At 52.8% G+C, this 7,789-nt stretch overlaps 1 long non-coding RNA gene across 2 annotated transcripts; it reads left to right on the top strand.

Moving 5' to 3' along the window:
* Nucleotides 1–470: 470 nt before the first annotated feature.
* LOC137205248 (uncharacterized) lies at nt 471–6,022 on the top strand. 2 transcript variants are annotated; one of them, XR_010934070.1, is made up of 2 exons: nt 471–4,027; nt 5,829–6,022. It is a non-coding gene; the product is annotated as an uncharacterized lncRNA (long non-coding RNA). The 2 variants fall into 2 exon arrangements; XR_010934071.1 differs by lacking the exon at nt 471–4,027 and adding an exon at nt 4,034–5,173.
* Nucleotides 6,023–7,789: the final 1,767 nt, after the last annotated feature.

Genomic DNA, 7,789 nt, shown 5'->3' with positions numbered 1-7,789 from the left:
CTTGCAGCAAGGGGCAGCTGACGCTCCAGGACTGACCATCGTTCCCAGTCCCTGCTATACCATGGACCATCTGGCCCCCACAAAGTCAATGGGATGTCCCTGCTGCCCTGGGGCCATGGCAAACTGCACCAACAAGATCTTCTAGGAAATGGTACATTGATCAACTAATTAACCACCCATCAATAAACAAACGAGTTGAGGCTCCCCAAGTAGCCAGCTTGGCTTCTACATAGAGACCCACTCCCTCCTCCCCGATCCAGGACCTACTGTGGTTACAAACGCCTCCTATTAGTTCTTGGTTTACTTGGGCACTGCCGATGCTGCCAGATGTTTACTTTTAACGTGAGAATTACACTGCTCTTTTGGTTGGGGGGAAGGAGGGGGGAGCTCCAGGCTGCGGCAGCGTGGGGCGAGCAAACCCGTCTACAGCCCAGTCACCTGGGGCTCCTTCCTTCTCCCCTCCAGATGCGGCCCAGCCCACCACCCCATTTTGCCAAGTCAGCAGATCCAGACTATTCCGAGCACGGAGGACCCTGCAGGCTCCAGAGGCCAGACGGCGGCACACATGGCCCACCATGTGGGGCACACGTGTGTAACTCCGAGGTCATGCCTGGGCCCCACCAGCCCTCCCTCTCGGAGTGGGGCTCCTCGCCACAGAGTCCCCTTCTCACCTTGGCTCCCCTTGAAACTACTCCTTCCTTGACAAGACCAAAAGGCAGACTGCCCTGTTCAATGATTTGGACCATCTGTAAATGACACGTTGGGCAGTTATGGCTGTGGAAGAACCCCAAGACTACCATTGGAGCCCCACAAAGCCTGATCCATTTTGCAGCTGCAACCCCGTTGCCTGATCCCATCACGACTTGCAGAACCCAGTAGGATTTGTGGGATCTTGTGCTCCTAAGGGAAGCTGAGGCTCACGGCAGAGGCCAGAGCAGAAGAACCAGCACCTTCCCACCAGGGTCCAAAGTCGTCCAGAGACACGACCGGCAATTACCTACAATCCTTACCCCTTGAAGGAAAGCTTCTGATCCCACATCACCTTGCCACCATTATCTCCACTGCTGGACAAGGAGGGGAAGCCCTTCTCATTGGTCCAATCCATCCTCCTTCTCCCTTCTGCCCTTCTTGAGCACTAACAACCTAAAGGCTAAAAATCTCTTCTCTTTTTCTCTCTTCTTCCTGGTGCACAGAAGGCAGGATGGAAAAGCAGAAACTCATAACCAGCCCATACTCCCAAACAGAAATGGACCTGGGAGGAGAGAGGGGTTAGCAGCAGCTCTCAGCCCATCCCAGACAGGCTGGAGGAGCCTTGCAGAGAAGAGGCCCACGGTTGGAGCCACACATATTTATTTGAGGAAATGATGTGACATCAGACTAGTCAGAGTATGACTGAGTAGGCCCACATACAAGATTTTCTTGAGATTCCTAGGAACTATACCCCTCCCATATCTGTGCCGTTCATCCCAAACTCAGCAATGACTGAGAGCTGGTAGGAAAAGGGGAGACTACCCTGATAACTTTCTCAAAAACCTGTTTTTCCAAGACTAAATGGGAGGCAGAAATTACAAACTGTTGTCTCAACCTGAAACGGTGAACTTACCCCTCCAACCCATCCTTCGCCATTTCCATCGCCTGCAAAAACCCACAGTATATAATTATTCAGTTGGAAACTGAAGTGCTTCCAATCCAGTGCTCATTTTTCCTTTCCCTCTCCCATAGCTACTCCTGGACAGGGCTAAAGCTTAGATGATCTTCAATATCACCTCCTCTAAGAAGCCCCTCTATCTTTTTCCTCAAAGACTCTTGCCACCCCCAGGGCCTGCTTTCCGTTTTCTCACAGAATCGCTGGCCCTTCTGAGAAGGCAGATCCATCAGTGAACAATTTATTTGTACACACACATATTCCATTTTCCAGCTTTGGTTAACAACTTTACCACCAGGTGACTCCCTGAAAACTTTGAGGGGCCCAAGGGAGGGGACACAAGGGAAGAAGGGCCTGGGGACACACAGGGAGGAGTGGGGGGTGTGCGGCTCTGGTGGCCCACCTCTGAAAGTGACCACGAGTGAGGTTATTCCAGGGTTGTTCTCAAAAAGGAACAGGAAGTATCCAAAGGTTTAACTGAGACTATGGCCGTAAACTCCGCCCATCCCGTATGGGTCCTTTGATCCTAGATCAGGGAGAGGTCATTAGAGACAATAGAGAATGTTGCTGGGACCTTTGGACAGAGTTCGTGGGTCATCAAGGAGGCACTTTGGTCTGGTGGTTATGAACTTGAACTCTAAAGTCAAGCACCCTGGTTCTGCATCCTAGCTCCATAAATGATGCCTGGTGGACCCTACACAGATTCATTTTTATCAGTTGGTGTTCGTTTCTTCATCTGTGAAAAGGGGCTATAATAGTATTTACCTTCTACGCTAGTTGTGAGGAACACCTACAGTAATGCTGGTAAATCATTGAGCCTGTCACATCAGGTACTATTTTTTTTTTTTTTTTGCTGTACGCGGACCTCTCACTGTTGTGGCCCCTCCTGTTGCGGAGCACAGGCTCAGCGACCATGGCTCATGGGCCCAGCTGCTCTGCGGCATGTGGGATCCTCCCGGACCGGGACACGAACCCGTGTCCCCTGCATCGGCAGGCGGACTCTCAACCACTGTGCCACCAGGGAAGCCCATGTACTATTATTATTACTGTCTCTTACTCTGGGTTCCAGACCTGAGTCTCTCCAAGAGGTCCTGAGGGAAGATGACCATCTCTCTGGGGATCAGTGTGTCAGGGCCCATGCAGCCTCCCCCAGCTCTGTATTCAGCCAGATGTGGCTCTGTACACACAGCAGATGAGGCAGGCTGGGAGGGCCGGGACCGGACGGGACCACCCATCGGGCTGGGGAAGGTGCTGGTAGGATGGCCTCAGCTGCAGCTGCTGGGCAGCCGTCCAGGGTGACAGGCAGAATGCAGCGTGCAAGGGTGTGGAAACAGACAATAGTCAGCAGCTGGGGAGGTGAGTGAGTGGCGGATCTTCTAGCATTTGGTAACAGGGTATCTCTACCAGCAGGTGGGCCACAGCAATGAGTGGTTCCAGAAGCGGAGCCTGAAATCTAAGCAGGCAGGCAGCCTCAGGAGAGTCTGTCAGCAGATCCCAGCACCCACCAAAGGCTAGATCTGGTGGGGAGAGGCCAGAGAGAACAGAGCAAGGCCCCAGGCCTAGAAGGACAGACAGGTAACCAAAACAAAGCTGCAGGCCTAGGACACAGGGAGAAGTGGCATTGCTAGGACTCGGCCTCAAACCCGACCCGCAGGGTGGGAGAAGGCCTGCATGGGCTGATAGTAGGACAGGTCCTGATGTGAGCCAGCCTGACCCCTGATCCCTGGCCAGAGCCAGGCTGATCGCCAGGGTAGTAGGTGCAGGCCTGAGACTGTGATGTCCCCACGATGTGGGTACAGGAGAGGGAAGTTGGAAGTTATTACAGGGTAACTCCGATCTCTGTCTCTCTATCACACACACACACACACACACACACACTCTCTCTCTCTCTCTCTCTCTCTCTCTCGCTACTACTCCAGTTTTCCCGGTTCTTGCCCTTTTGACTACTTTTTCTCCCCCAAATCCTGCCTGCTGATAAAGAACCAAAATAGGTTGATCAACTTTTTTTTAAATGAAAAGTCCAGTCAGTCCATCAGGGCCTAAGAGCTTCTCTGATAGTCACCTGGCAAGTGACTTGCCACTAGGCCCCTGCTCTGTTCCCCAATGGAAGGAGCATGCTGCAGCAGTGAACAGGGAGCTGGACCCAATTAAGGAAGGACGGTGGGGGTCCCCGTAGCCCTTGACTTGGGTTCAGCTCTTGCTTGTCTCTTTTTTAGGCTCAGCTAACAACGCCTCCATAAACTCTGCTCCAGACTCATGTCTTGCCAATGACCCTGAAGACTTTGTCTTGGAGACTAAGTGATCTTGGGAGCCAGGTTCAAGGTTCATCTGTGGCAGACCCACATTCTTACAGACGTAGAAACCGCACCCGTACTCATCTATGTAAGCTGTTAAGCCTCACACTTGCACATGTACATTAGCCCCTAAGCCTTATGTACACACACATATTTATACTGTTTCTCAACCCAAACACATATTCTTCATCACTGGCCTCCGGAGTGCAAGGGCACAAGCAATGGGAGTGGGCCCCATATCAGGGAACCTCATAAGGACAATCATTAGAGCACCACGCCCCAGCCTCTGGGCACGTCAGCCACGCTGTCCCTTTACCTGCCCCGGCTGGGCCTCTTCTTCCTGCTCAGCAAGGTGGTCTGAGGAGTTAGTGACCTGGACTTGGTGGGAGCAGGCCCGGCTGCCTTCTCGCTTTGACCCCAGCTGTATAGTGCAGCTACTGGTGTGCGTAACATTCAGATCCATCTGGAGCTGAGCTCGCAGACTCCATCTGGAGCCAGGGTCACAGGACCCTTCCCACCTCCAGGGCTTCCTGGATGCATAAAAGGCAGATGACCAGTGATATCAGTCAGAGGAAATTTGATAGAGAGAAGAGGTTACACAGGTGATGGAAGAGCTAAGAAACCACACAGGGATGCTAAGCCCATCCAGACGTGAGTGACAGCAGGGAGCCATTTCTGCCCCAGGGCTGGAGAAAGATAGGAAAGAGAGAAAGTGAGGTCACCAGAGTCCAAAGCCAGGGCTATCCCACGGGAATCACAACCACAGAGAGGAGTCGTCTGATGTGAGCTGGAGCCATAAAGAGATCCAGCTTCTGCTAAAGACACCTTAGGAAGCAAAGAGAAAGGACTATCCCAACTTTCCCCCTCTTAACCACCTTCTAACCTGCTGCCAGGCCCCCCACTGGGTGAGCTCATCTGGAAGCCAAAGGGCAAAGAGCCTGGGAACCATAGTCCCTGCAGAGCAGCCCACAAAGGTCAAGGGACAGTCTGAGTGCACCTAGGCGATGGACCAGCAAGGCCAAGAATGATGACCCAGCAGGCCTTGGATGGGCCTGTGGCAACAGTTTTAGAGAAACGTTAGAACCAGCTCCCCGGGAAGCAGCATCCTCCTCAGTCCTCTCGCCGCACAGAGATGGAAACGGGTCAGCCGCCTTGACGCCCTGTCGATGTGCACAATCAGGTTACTCTGTACATTCGTCACAGCAGGAGACACCGCTGAAGGAAACTGAACACGGTTTGTAAAGATAGGGTGGCCTCCCTCAGAGGCCATCTGGCTTTGTGCCCTAGTTCGGGGCTGGGCTGGGTCCCCGGCCCTTTGAGCCATTTCTTTTGTGGAAAAGGGCATGGTCTGTGCCTTGGGGAATGGCAAGGGATCTGGCTGGGGACTAGGAGGGAGGCACTGTCCAGGGTACCAGGGCACTCAGCACTCCTTAGAGGAGACCTGAGGTCCCCCTTCTCCTGTCCCCCGTCCCAGACCACCTTTGGCCCAGCTTCCTTCAAGCCTCTTCCAGTGACTCACTCAAGACCTTCAGCCTGAGCTGGGCATTAAGTGCATGTGCTTCTACACCCCCCTTTCCCTCCTACCCACACCCCAGAGCGTGATATGGAAGCCCCTTTGTAGAAGCCTTCAGCACAAGGGTCCTGGGAATAAGGGTGAAGGAAGAGGTAGAGTGGGGAGAGGAAACGAACATTCCTAAGATTCCTAGATGCTTTTCTGGCCCCAGAGAAGGTTTTGCCCAGCATGGATTTCAAGTCTGAATATGAGCCCAAGACAACATACGAGGATCCTCCCACCCGACCTGGGCCCTGCTTTCGCAATCACAGCCTAACTTCTGCTCAGACATTGTCGTTGGCTAGTTTTAATGCATCTGTGTTTCTTGTGTCCTCAGATGGTCTGCAAGTTCTCCGCAGGCAGGAGTTCCAGCTGCAGAGCACAGAGTCCAGCCCAGGTCCCCCCTCCTACCATGCTGTACAAATCCTTCACAATGGGTCCTGCGGGGGACCAGCTGTCTGATTTGCCAAGGCCCAGTGCAAAATGAAAATATAGCGCTCCTTGTTAAAATTGTTAAAAATTTCAAGATGATGACAACAGAGCATTGACCCAAGCACAGAACGCTTCTAAGTGTGAGGCCCCGTGCCACTGCCCTGGTCGCACACCCGCGGAGCCTGCCCTGGGCCCATGTGGTGTGAGTAGCTTGCCTCCAAAGATGCCACCATCAACACCTCACCTCCCTCTGCCCGCATCCCACTCCCGCATCATGAGGTGGCGTCTAAGTCCTGTCCCTTGAACGGACTTGACCAACAGAACGCAATGAAAATGACATTCTTGTACCTCCATGACTAGGTCATAAGAAGCCTTGCGAGTTCTTCCTGACCCTCTCGAACACTTGCTCTTAGGATACTCCCTCTCAGAACCCAGCTATCATGCTGTGAGAAATCCAAGCCATGTAGAGAAACCACGTGTAAGTCAATGGCCCCCTGCTGAGCCCCAAGCAGACAGCCAGGGTCACCCCCCAGTCATGTGAGTGAACCAGCCTTCATAGGACTACAGTCGCTGAGACATCGGACCGAAAGCATATGGGAAACCGCCAGTGAGAACCACCCAGCTGAGCCTGGTCAACCCACAGAACCATGAAAAATGGTCATAAATTGTTGCTTTAAACTGCTAAGTTTTGGGAATGCCCTGATGGTCCAGTGGTTAGGACTTGGTGCTCTCACTGCTGGTTCCCGGGTTCAATCCCTGGTCGGGGAACTGAGATCCCACAAGCTGTGCAGCACAGCCAAAAAAAAAAAAAAAAATAGCTAAGTTTTGTGGTGATACAATAGATAACTGGGATGTGCTCCAAGGAGCGGCATTCACTTGGAATACAATGTGAGTGGCCTAGGTTGTGTGTCACATCAGTACTGGCTGAGCACACAGTAGGAGCTCAAGAAAGGCTGACCACCATTCACTGACCACCATTCACTGTGTTGGCACCAGACGTGTGGACCCCCTGACCCAGGACATACCCTCCCCCTGGCGGATGTCCTTTGTGATGAAACATTTGCCATCTGGTTTCAACCTGACATCTCACTGGCTGATGGGGATGCAGATCCTGCTGTCTCCAGAGAGTCACGACCCCTTCCTCCCAGCACGTTCCGACCCTTCCTATCTCAGGAAATGAAAAGCGATTTTTTCCCAGGGCCTGTTTACCCCAGCAACATAACAGGGTTTCCAAAACCAATCTCACAGCCAGTTCCAATATCAGTCTTCACTGTAATAATAATAATACAGAAGCTGCGCCTGCCCCCGGATTCCGTTTTCTGCTCTTGTGTTTCTTCATTTGTTTCTCCAGGATCTTTAAACATCTGATTAAATTTCATGCTTCAGAAGAAAAGTTCTGAAGATGGAAGATTATCAGAATTTGTAACTTTCATCAGCCCTCCTCTCTGCTCAGCGGCTTTTTACAACCCTCATTCTCTCCCTTCCTCCTCACCCCCAGCCTCCCAGAAGTCCTCTTGTACCCTGTGAGGATAATGCGGGTCACACTGTACTCTCCCCCGAAGCCCCCAACATGGGCAGCAGGTAGAGGAGGACATCAAGTCAGGTGCAGCCCGAGGCTGACAAAAGGGGTAGCTTGGCCAGGCGTGGGATTCTATGTCAGCTGGACACAGGGGGGTCTGAGATCCAGGCTGACGTGGCGCTCGCTCCCTGCGATGCTCGTGATCACACATGTCCCCGCTTTTTTTTTTTTTTTTTTTTTTTTGCGGTACGCAGGCCTCTCACTGTTGTGGCCTCTCCCGTTGCGGAGCACAGGCTCCGGATGCGCAGGCTCAGCGGCCGTGGCTCACGGGCCCAGCCGCTCCGCGG

This window comes from Pseudorca crassidens, chromosome 14, assembly GCF_039906515.1.
Source record: "Pseudorca crassidens isolate mPseCra1 chromosome 14, mPseCra1.hap1, whole genome shotgun sequence".
NCBI lineage: Eukaryota > Metazoa > Chordata > Mammalia > Artiodactyla > Delphinidae > Pseudorca > Pseudorca crassidens.
This window is presented reverse-complemented; position numbering and strand designations above follow the sequence as displayed.